General features: G+C 40.1%; 1 protein-coding gene across 4 annotated transcripts in view; it reads right to left on the reverse strand.

Moving 5' to 3' along the window:
* EPHB1 (EPH receptor B1) overlaps positions 1-12,608 on the reverse strand; it is a 585,803-nt gene that overhangs the window by 197,617 nt on the left and 375,578 nt on the right. The gene's annotated exons all lie outside the window — the stretch shown is intronic.

Genomic DNA, 12,608 nt, shown 5'->3' on the forward strand with positions numbered 1-12,608 from the left:
GATTTTGTGTAATTTGTCCCTTTTTTAATTACACCTTCTCTTCTCCTCAAAGCAATTAAACGGATCTTTCCTGGCGTCCACTTCCATTGATTTCAGTTACGCCCATGGAGAAGCTATTATCAGCCTTAATCTCAGGAACCACTAGGTGCCAATAAAGCCTTGAAATACATAAAGGCAATTTCTGAAATCTCCACCTTCTTTTCTCTGCATTATGCATATCTTGCGCTTACCTTCATTCAGGCTAAAAAAAATGTAAAAGGATATGCAAACTTGCACTAGTCCCCCTTTCTCTATTTTCCCTGAACCTTTAACAGAATGCTTAGATCAATAAGACTACATATAAAGCCTGAATATCTGTCTTCAAATATCTAAAGGGCTACAAGTATATGAAGATGAATCAAATCTACTCTCTGTCATTCCAGAGGGCAGAAGTAGAACCAAGGGGAGAAAATTGCAGGGACTCAGATTGTGGCAAAACATTAGAAGATACTTCTTAACACCGTGAGCTATTTGACAGTGGAACAGGCTTCTTCAGCAAGCAATGGATTCTCCTTTGCGGGAGGTATTTTAAGAGGCAACATTGCCATCTGATCTGCCAAGAATTCCACAGATGTATCTTGTATTACAGAACCTGCAACGAACAGGATTGTCAGGTCTCCAAGTGCTGGAACCTTATCACACACATTATTTTCCCCATTATGGGAATGGGAAGGGGACTCTCAGGGCCATGCACGACCAGGAAAAAACAGATTATACCACACAGCAAATCATTGACAAAATGGCCCTGTTCCATTCCGTGGTGCCAAGCCATCCTCATTCAATGCTGAGGGGCACCATTTTGCTTGGTCAGAAAAGAACATTTAACACTCCTCAGCACTGAATGGGGATGGCTTGGCACCATGGAACAAGGCCATTTTGTCAATGATTTGCTATGTGGTAAAATCCATTTTTCCCCGGTTGTGCACAGCCCCAAGAGTCCCCTTCCCGTTCCCATAACGGGGAAAATAATGTGTGCGATAAGGTTCCTGGTTGATGTCATGGAGAACTGTTATGCTTCCCTAGGTCACAAGTAATGATGTAAAAATATTCACTGTTATTCATTTCCTGATTGAAGAATAGTTTCCCCAGAAGTTGAGAAACCCAGTTGGGAAGAATAACACAGAAATGAGAACTTTGCACAGGTTTTGTCCAGTATTCACAGAATGAAAATGTTTCAAGAAATTATTCTGTGCAGCGATGCATGTGGTATTTTTCTAAAAACCATTGGGTATAGGACAAAAAAAATACCTCTCCCAAAAAATACACTGGCTGGCATCTTAGACTGCATCTACAGATCCATAACTGCTCTATATTCAGCTACACTACATATTCATGGTTATGGAACTATTGCCACAACCATAAATGTGCCCCAAATCCCACCTTAAATTCTAGGAAGCCACCCTAAGCAATGGAAGTATGTGATGTGGCCCACTAAGGTACTTCAGAATTGTGTGGTCAGCGTTCTCCTGCCCCCAAGGTATAATGCCCCACTTGACTATGCTGCAGATCCCTGTTGTTCAGATCAGCTCCCTGGAGTTTAAAGTGGGATTCAGGGGTCAATTCCTTGAGTCATTCATAGCTGTATTTACATAGTTATGAATGTGAAGTAGGTTCTTGGCCACTGTTTCATGAAACACAGTTTTTCTGTGTAAAATTGGTGTCTGTTGCGCAAAACACTAATTTTCAACAAAAAAGGATGCAACTTTTTAACAGGGTTGGCTGGTTTTTACACCAAGTGACATTTTTTTAAAAAAAATACACTCTTGGTTTTTTGTTTTTAAACAAGATCATATATGTAAGTCTGGCTGTTATTACTATTTTCCAACCCTCTTACTGTAACAACGACTGTCTGAATTTAAACATTTTAACTTTAACAGTTTATTGGCAGTTGTTCATTGTCAGAGCAGTATTTAGTGTTGGTTGCTTCTTTTGAATCACTTTGTTTTATAGTGCAAGAAATGCTATTCAGAAACAATTCCTTCCGTTTGCTTAAGTTTAACCAAAACAATTTGCTTTAAAAGTGAACTTTAAATAAAATAATGATTATTTAAGCTAGTGGCCATAACATCTAAACTGCATTTTACTATTTAATTTTCTGATTTAGTCCTATGTTGGTGCAGTCCTATACTCCAATAAATAGAGGTTACCAACTTGACAATATAATTCTAAAGTTTTATTGAAACATGTAAATCACATCAAAGCCTAATAAATTTGGATTGTTAATGTTAGAAAGCATTGAAACAGGGTTGAACATGCTTTCTAATACATAATGTTTCACAGTATTAATATAAAAAGCAGGATTCAGAAATGTTCATTAAAACAATAATGAAAAAACTGGTTTAAACAACAAAAAAGTTAAAAACAAACAAAAAACAATGGGGGTTGAATGGTTTTGCTTTCTACATATGTCTAATTTGGAGTCAATACCTTTGGAGTATAAGATGTGGTTCACCTTGTGGGAAATTAATTAGAGTTCTCCACTGTAAGAAAGTACAGCCATGCAAATCTAAACTCAGGAGGATAGCTAAGATTTTGTATCAAGACAGAATAATCCCTTGGGACCAAAGCTAATATGCATACAACAACAGCACTAATTGTAAAACCTTCCTTCTTAATCCAGATAAGGCTGAAGAGACCGAGAAGTATTATCATGCGAGATTCTGACCCTATTGAGAATCACTGAGCCCATCTACCTAATCAGGAAACTTTCACATGTGTGCCAGGAAAGCTGATTCAGAGAAGCCAGTGTGGTATAGTGCTTAGAGTAGTGGACTATGACTCTGGAGACCAGGATTTGAATCCTGACTCCGCCATGAGAATCCACTGGATGACCATAGGGAAGTCATGCTCTCTCAGCTTCAGAGGATGGCAATGGTGAGAAAAGGGTCCTTCTTGGACTTCTTGGATGACAACCTCGGACTATAAAATTACCTCTTGGACTGCAAATATTCAAATATTCTGGTTCAGGAATTCATAGAGTTGGAAGGGACCACAAGGACAATTCAGTCCAACCCCCTGGCATGCAGGAATATACAATCAAGATGGCCTTCCAATCTCTGTTTAAAAACCTCCAAACTCGGAGGCAGTATATTCCATTGTTGAACAGCTCTTACTGTCTGGAAATTCTTCCTATTGTTTAGGTGGAATCTCTTTTCTTATTGTTTGAATCCACTGCTCCATGCTTTAGTCTCTGAAGCAGCATAAAACAAGCTTGTTCCATCTTCAATATGACACTCTTTCAAATATTGAAAAATAGCTATCCTGTCACTCCTTAACTTTTTTTTCTCAAGGCTATACATTCCCAGCTCCTTAACTCACCCCTTGTAGGGCATGGCTTCCAGACCTTTCATCATTTTGGTCACTCTCTTCTGGACAAGTTCCAGCCTGTCAATATCCTTTTGAACTGTAGTGCTCAGAACTGGACACAGTATTCCAGGTGAAATCTAACCACAACAGAACAGAGTGGTACTATTACTTTCCTCAGTCTAGACACTCTACTTGCATTGATGCAGCCTAGAGTTGAACTGGCTTTTTATCTGCCACGTCACATTGTTGACTCATGTTCAGCTCATGGTCTTCTAAGACTCCTAGATCCCTCTCACATGTATTGTTGTCAAACCAGGTATCACCCACTTTATATCTGTGCATTTCATTATTTCTGCCTAAGTTCATTTTGTTAGTTGGCCCGCTCCCTAATCTGTTAACATCATTTTGAATTCTGAACCTGTCCTCTGAGTTTTAGCTACCCCCCCTAATTTTACCTCCTAATAATTGGTGTCATATGCAAATTTAATAAGCATGCCCTCTATTCCTTCATCCAAGTCATTGATAAAGATGTTTAACAGCACTGGGCCCAGGACAGAACCCTTACTATCCCTCTTGTCACTTCACTCCAGGATGAAGAGGAGCCCTTGGTGAGTACCCATTGGGTTCAGTTGGTCAACCTAACAGTAACACTGACCAGCCCACATTTCACTTCTTTGTTTGCAAGAATATCATGGGAGACCTTGTCAAAATCCTTACTGGAAACAAAATATGCTACACCTGCAGCATTCCCATCATCTACCAAGCTTGTAACTCTATCATTAATTAAATAATCAATAAGAGTCAGAGAGTTGTACTCCAGAAAACACAATATGAACAGGACCCAACCTGTACACCATCCACCAAATCTGCTTCCAATTTGAATCCCACTCAGTTCAAATCTCATAGTGCTCCATTCCCTCCTGGGCCTGTATGAGCAAGAGGGCTTCAAGTTTGCCTCTACAGAACTTGTGTTGTGTCACACTTCATTCTCCTCTATCAAGGTTAATAACATTATTTCAGGTTTTTCTGGCTTCAAACCCTCTATGACCAGCTTGTGAAAAAGCACTTTGATCTCCTTTGGGATTCTTGCCATAACTAAGTTTTTTTGCTTGGCTTTATGACAACTTGACCAGACAATTCCCAATAAATCTCCCAAACTAAAGGCAATAAGCTAAAAGCAGAGATCAAAATGCTTGTCACATGTTCTATGAGAAGGTCTCCTGTGGGCAAGCAAAACAGGCTCCATCTCCTCATATTTATAAATGAGGTATGTGAATAGATCTTCCTGCAAACCACCAACACTACCTCCCATCCCATTGTCATACAAACTAATGCACGTTTTGAAAATGTTGCTGTGTGCCTGGAGTTTTCTCTGATTGAAAAAGACTAACAACAATCCTACCTCACAGAATTGTTATACAGGTAAATGTAAAGTGTGGAAGAGCCATATATGCCACCTAGAGTTCACTGGAGAGGAAAGAGTAGAAATTGGTAGGATAAGGATAATTTGGATTACATAAGGATGGACACTCATAAAATGATTCCACTCTTTCAAGAATACTACAACAAACTAGCTTTACAGGATATTCAGTTGTACATGTTATTGTTCAAATAATGGCTTATGAGCTCCCAGGGGAGAAATTCTCCATTCTTCAGTATGAACAAATTTGAACATGGAGCATGGCCATCTACGTCAAAGGTCTGTGAGGGGCAGAGTAGGGATCAGAACCATGATCTTTTTCACACCAATTTTAAGCAAAGTTAATGCCTCTAAAAACAGCTATAGAGAAGAAAATCAGAAGGTCAAATGAGTCAAAAGCTTTTCTTCATCTCTGTTGAATGTGAAAGAAGGACAGCAAGTAAGACATCTACAGAGTGTTTTAACTGGTGACTCTGCTCTCAATTAGGCCATGACAGACTCTCCCTCAACTTGTCTCCTATCCTTGCCCTTCAGGGGCTGCTGTTGAGTCACCTTGATGGTGCATTTAGCTACAAGAGCAAGGTTTCTTTGCCAAATGAGAGACACTTTCAGTGCCAAAATAGTTCACTCAGAGAAACCTTTTCCCATTAAGCAGTTGGCCATGTCTCCACCTTACTAACATTTAAGAATATAATTATCATAATGTGAAAGGATAACTGAGCCAGCCAGGAAATTTCTCCTGCAGAATTTATTTCACTGAAGACTGGTCTGGAGCTCCATCTATAAATAGAATCCAAGACCTAAGATACAATACAAGAGTACATATGGTTCACAGAAACTCATTTGGTGCACCTGAACCCCATCCACCCATACATGTTGATCTGAGCTCTGTCTGAGGCTATTACAGATACTCTCTCAGAAGTGCAACTGGAGAAGTGATATTCCTACGTTATATCTAGGGGTTGGGAAAGTTAAGTTCTGCACAATAACTCCAGAGACATACTCTGCTGATCTCATGCTTACTTCTACTGGAGAACCATTCTCAAATCATTATTTTAGTACCAAATCACTCAATTACTGTCACAGTTAATTCATTTCTCCAATAAGTAGGGTGATCTAGTGCTTTGAGTGCTGGACTAGGATACTGGGATTAATGGCAGCTGGGTGATCCTGGGCAAGTCACATGCACTGAGCCTCAGAGGGCAAAACTGGCAAGCCCTCTCTAATTCAATCTTGCCAAGAAAACCCACCTTCAGGTCACCATAAGTCAGAAGTGACACGCAACAAAACTGTTAATTAATGGACCCCCCCTAATAACTGAGGCACGGCTAAGTTATGGGGGTATCTTAACAAGCAACAGCTTCACTCCTTTCATGATAATAACTTTCAGTTAACTTTATAGTTATGGAAGTGGCCTCACTAAATAGTGATGGAAGAATAGAGCAGCACATGGCTTGTGATATGGTTTGCTATGTGCCTTGTGCTGCTGCCTTGAGTTCTGTTGTGAGTGCTCCAACACTGATGATGTGAATAGGAGGAGTGTGTGCTTTGTACCACAGGTCAGCAAATTGTAATTTCATATTGATTTCCTGCATGGCAGGGGCTTGGACTGGATGGCCCTTGCGGTCTCTTCCAACTCTATGATTCTATTCTATGATTCATATGGGCCTTAACTAAAAATAACTAATTTAGATTGTTTTCATAGAATCCTACAGTTGGGAGGAGGCACAAGAACATGTAGTTCAACTCCCTGCCATGCTGAAATGCATAGCTAAAGCACTCCTGAATATATCCATCCAATCTCTGTTTAAAGACCTTCAAAGATGAAGAGGTGCCATCCTTCAAAGTAGTCTGTTCTTTGAGAAAAAGGGAAGTAGAAATTGACATACTTTAAAAAAAAAACCAAACAAACATGTACAGTAATTTAACTGCTTTGGGGAACACTAAGCCACTCTTCACTAAATACTTTTTAACAAAATATTTTCCAAGCTCTGCCTAAATATGGGCATTCTAACACAGAAACCTTTTTTTTAACTAGTCCTTTTCTCTCTCTGATCTCCACACCCTGTGGCTCCAACTATGATTTTATGACACTTTCATGATGTCAGTCATTCTTCTGAAAAAAAGACAGTCAGACAGACAAAAAAAAAAAAAAAAAAAGAAAAAGAAAAAAAGAATTATTTCTATCACTACCAAATCTCCGCTTTATTTTCAGAAAAATACTTTACTCAACTATGCTTGGAAACCTCTGCATAGACATTTTGTGTTGTATTTTGGCTTCAAAATAGGTGGACAGATTTTTCGAAGATGCTAAGCATGTAGCCAACTCTACTGATAGGTTCCTTGAACAGGGTCATTTCCCTCATTCAGGGAGACCCTTGAGTTACCACATTTAATTGAGTTTATTCATGCTGCTCTTCCTATATTTCATTATATTTTTATTACATTTCCTTGGCAGGCAGCCTCTGTCTCTAAGTTTAGTGATGGCTCTTTGAACATTATTGCTGTGCATCTAATAGGGAGCACTGCAGTTAAAAAGAAGAAAAAGAAGAAGAGCTTCCTGGTTGCTTCCTAATCTTTAATAATTAACTCTTGGAAGAGTGAGGGATATCAACTTTTTCTTCCTCTGGCTGTTTTGTCCTTTTAGTACAGTAGATGGCATTAATGTCACTCAACATCAATGAATATCATTCCTTTCCCCCTTAGAGCAGATAATCTGCAGTCCATCTGGTCTGCCCTTAAGCTCTCACAGGAAACTTGCCTGCTTATCTTTCCAAGAGCAGTTATAGAATTAGGCAACTCTGCTCTTGGGGTGGAACCAGAAGACCCTCTACATTTTTTTCTTTGCACCTCCATGCCTTTTAGTTCCTGCTAACCAGCTGCTCTCTGCCCTGACTGCTGGTCTCTGATGTTTCAGCCATGTATCTATTCTTGCAGCAAAAAGAAGAAAAATCATCTTGAAGTGTAGAGTAGATTGAACCCACTTCATAAAGAAGGTGAAAGATGGCATACTTTATACACCCCAATCTTTTTTCTTTTCTTTTTTTAATCATAGCAAATAATTAAAAAGCACTTCAGGGAAGAAGATTCTTTCCCAACTCAGTCGAAGGCTTTCATGGCCGGCATCCATAGTTTTTTGTGGGTTTTTTTGGGCTATGTGGCTCTTCTAGAACATGGCCACATAGCCCGAAAAACCCACAAAAAACTATCAGTCCTGCTTTGCTAGTTCTCTACTTAGCGGATGTTTGGGCCATTCAAAAGTTCAATTAATCACCTGCAATCTCAAGATAATGTGCTACTACCTTAGGCTATTACCAGACTTATTCAGCTCAATGTGTGGCCAAATTGAAAGTCTTACTTGAAAAATATTTTTTTTTCTTACCCTTGAAGTCATAACAGTATGAGTTACCGCTATTCAGTATCAGGATTGGATTATACCATAACTTCTTAACTCAGTTCAGAAATAACAGTCGGTTTCTCTCTTGCATCCACTGTTAAGTCAAAGCTGATTCCCACAACTCTGTGTGTGTGTGTGTGTGTGTGTTCGCCTTGGCTACATGGCCATCTGATTGTTCTACAGCTCTTGGCCAGGTTGAATTTTAGCTCATGATGAAATTCACAGAAACTATCTCACAGTAATCAGAAAAGCATCAGACATAAGATGGCACAATCACATGAGTGCTTGGTCAAGATCCCATATGTGATATTATTCATTGGTGCCATAGGATAATAAAGCTGTGAGCTGGCTCCTCAGTATTTATCGGGATTACCAAATCCTTACTCAGACATAATGCCAAAACTGTTACAACTTGGAACATTACTCAGAAAATCTTGGCTGTGTGTATTGTTATCCAAAAGGTAACTTTTCTAAGCTCTCATATTTTTCTATGACCTGGGGTATTAAATGATGTAATGCCATCTGTCCCAATCATTCAGTATTCTTTCAGTTGTCAATTCCCTGTGGCCAACAAGACTCCATATCAGAAAGAAATGTGTGATGCAGGGAGACAGTAAGACTGGTTATTACTGCATTGGCCAGATATATTTGATACACCTTCTCCACGGCAAATTGGTTCTGGATGTTTTCATTCCATAAGCTTTATTGAGAAACAGGTCTCTGGGGACATGTTTCTGTGTGAAGATTATGTTTGCAATATATGGAAGGAGCAATAGTGGGGGAATCCCTTCTCACAAATGACAACCTCAGGAACTATAGCCATTTAAGAGAGACTGAGGGAAAGGTAACTTAGGCTCAGTTGTCTAAACCTGATTCTCTCCTTGTACCCTGAAGGTTCTTCAAAGAGGAAGTGAACCTACTGTATCCTACATGACCCCGAGGAAAGAAGGATTAGACCCCAAATAGAGCACACTGTCATTTGAGTGTTGAGTTGTGACTTTGGAGATTCCCAGCTCAGTCATGATACCAATTGGGTGACCTTAGGTAAGTAATATGTTCTCAGCCTCAAGGAAAGGCAATGGCAAACCTCCTCTGAACAAATCTTGCCAAGAAAACTCCAAGACAGGGTTGCCTTAGAATCACCATAAGCCAGAAACAACTTGAACACACAACAACAACAACAACAACAACAACAACAACAAAAGGCACATGAAAGGGCACAAGGTGTCTGAGACCAATTACACCTGTGATTAAGAGTAAGGCCGGACTACCTCCATCCCCAGCTGTTAATGGAGACGGCCTCTAGAAATGACTTCAGCAACATCAGGATCAAAAATACCAAGAGTCAGAATTTATCTTTCTCTTTTAACACAGAATGGAAGGATTTGGCTCATATGGTGTAATACTAGTTTGGAACTAAGTCCCATTGTTTTTTTTTTTAACTGATTTCACATCCCATGGAACATGGTCTAATATCCTAAGGGTACCAGATCCCATCTGATCTTGGGAGCTATGCAGGATCAGTCCTGGTTAGTACTTGGATAGAAGAACGCCAATGAATATCAGGCGTTGTTGCTATATTTCAGAGGACGAGAAATGGCAAAACCATGTCTGAGTATTCTTTGCCTAGAAAAACCTATGAAATCCATGGAGTCAAAGGCAACTTGATAACACATACACACAAACACAATTTCCATGGAGCACACTTGTTAATGAAGCAAACACTAGAGTGTAGGTGGGGCACATTTGACTGAAATGGGTCAAACCAGGTGGCCACTCACACATCTCAAAACAAACAACAAAGGGGAAAAAACATATTGATTTTCCTAAAAATGCATAAACTCTATATATACTATCCAAAATTAGAAATGATTTTTAAAAATCATTTAAACAAAATTACATCACCTCTGTAATACAACGTAATGTGATGTTTGTGACTATTTTGCCGATGGAGTAATAACTTTGGAGAGACAACTTCAAAATCCTTGATCTCCTGCCTTACTATATCTTCTTTCTTTAAATCAGATATGGGCTGGACAGCCCTTCAAGCAGAAGATACCTTCAAAGAGAGGACAGACTTCTAGCAGCCCTTCAAACAGAAGTCTGTGCTTTGTAAAACAAGACATGTGGCCCACCTAAAATAAGACTTGTCATGGAGCAAAATACAGATTATGTACCAAAAACAGTTTCACGCCGCCTACTCCTTTCATTGTTCTGCCAGAAAATAATTGTTCCTAAGGAGACCTAAATTCATAATTATATCATGCAAGTACTAATTGTTTGCCAAATCCATTGAGAAAATGCTTACTAACTGCTAATATTTTAACAGATATTCTACTAAAAATTGAGTGAGAGAAAAGAGTGGGAGTGTTTACCCTGCTTCTGTTAAAACAGAAATAAGCATATGGTGAAAGAGAAAACCATTTCAGACACTGATGAGACAAGTAACATAATTAATGGCCAAGAAGCTTTCCAGGAAAGCTGGAAACTGCAGCACCCATAGGAACCTGGCTATGATTTACAACTGCAATTGTCTGCCCTACATTCCAAAGAGATTATTATGAGTTTACAAGACAGGGGCAAAATTCACTTAAGCAATTTTGACTCAAAACTTATAATTACACATTTGTAACTGGTTCATTTAGAGAATACATAGGGATCATGAAAGTCCCCTAATCCTCATTTATTGGGCAGCAGCCTCTATGAGCAACAGGGGTCTGTTCCCCTGTCAATTTGGAAGCAGCTGTCTGACATTTCCATCCCACCACACCCATATGAGCAATCTCCAGTGAGTTGCGACAGGGTCCCTGCTTCTCACTGTTGCATTGGAGATTGCACACAGGGGGCCCATGCACATTACCTTTTAACCCGGTTTTGAAATCGATTCTTCCATGTGAAGTTCATATTGGGCCCAATTCTGTCACAATCCATGTTGAGGCTTGCACAAGGAAATGCCCCTTAGTGCGGGCTATCAAGATTCAGGCTAAAATTCATCTTTTCTGAAAAGACCTGGGTTCCGTGAAATATGAACTTGCCCTCAATCATGATCGGGGCAAATTCAGGGAGGGAATAAGGTCAGAGGGAGGGTAGAGGCCAGAGCATTCCCTCCCCTCATCGGAGGGGAGGAGGAGGAAAGAACCAAAGGAAAAGGGGGAATCTGGAGGCAAAGGGTGACCGGAGGCAAAAGGGGAAATTAGGGTGGTGAGGGCTGCAAAGGGCTGTGAGAGGGAGGGTGGGGGGAGTGGAGAAAGTGATGGAGGAGGATGAGGATGAAGGAGCCGTGGGAAGAAGGGAGCCATGGAGGGCATTCTATGACAGAGCAGGAGGAGGAGGATGAAGGAGCCAGGGCAGCTCAGAGGGAGGGGAGGGTCAGAAGCAAGGAGGAGGAGGAGGATTGCCAAGGGAAATTGGGCTGTGGGGCTAAGCCAGGGGATGTAAGGAAATCAGGCTGTAGCAGAAACAGCCTCTTTTATTTTTGACAATTTATGCACATGATTTTTTGGGTGACATGTCTGTGTGCTTGCTTGTGCTACTTTCATTTCCTCTTGCTCCTGGATTATTATTATTATTATTATTATTATTATTATTATTATTATTAGTGTTATATGAGGATGCTATAGTCAGAATGCCTGCGCTGCATTTCCCTTTTATTCCCAATTGATTCCATGGGTCAGTTGGAACTAACAGGTCACTCTCTCTCTCAGCCTCAGTGGAAGGCAATGGCAAAGCTCCTCTAAAGAGAATGTAGCAGGAGGAAAATGGTCAGGTCAGGTCAGGTCAAAGGCAGGGCACAAACGGAGCTTGCATCAGGCACCTTCCCTCCCCCCCCTTTTTATTTTTTAAAATTATTTTTGACAAAATATGTGCATGTTTTTTTTTCTTGAGGCAGATATACAGTGGTACCTCGGGATACGAAATACCCAGGTTACGAAATTTTCGGGATACGAAAAAATCCCATAGGGAATTATTGTTTCGGGTTACGAATGTTTTTTCGGGTTACGAAAAAACTTTTGGTGCTTTTTTCTCCTTTTTCGCACGGAATCGCGGCTTTTCCCCATTAGCGCCTATGGCAATTCGGCTTACGAAGGCTTTTCGGGTTACGAAAGCAGCCGCGTTACGAATTAATTTCGTAACCCGAGGCACCACTGCATGTTTTTTTTTCTTGAGGCAGATATATACTGTACATGGATAGAACATGGCTAGCTGCTTGTTCCCTTTCACTTTCATTTGCTGGCTTCCAGCAAAGGAGAAATGTTGCAAAGGGCAAGACTTGTGAATGAATGCTACAATTCGAATGTCACATTTGTTGCTCTTGTCAATTTGGCAAATTGGCAAAATGATACATGTTTTTGCTACTGTCTCTAAGGGGTAGCCCTGAACTGCTTTTAAAGGCAAAAAATAATGCATGGCAATCGCATCCTTTTCTGGCATTTCCAAGGTGAGGAA

This window comes from Sceloporus undulatus, chromosome 3 (genome assembly GCF_019175285.1).
Source record: "Sceloporus undulatus isolate JIND9_A2432 ecotype Alabama chromosome 3, SceUnd_v1.1, whole genome shotgun sequence".
NCBI lineage: Eukaryota > Metazoa > Chordata > Lepidosauria > Squamata > Phrynosomatidae > Sceloporus > Sceloporus undulatus.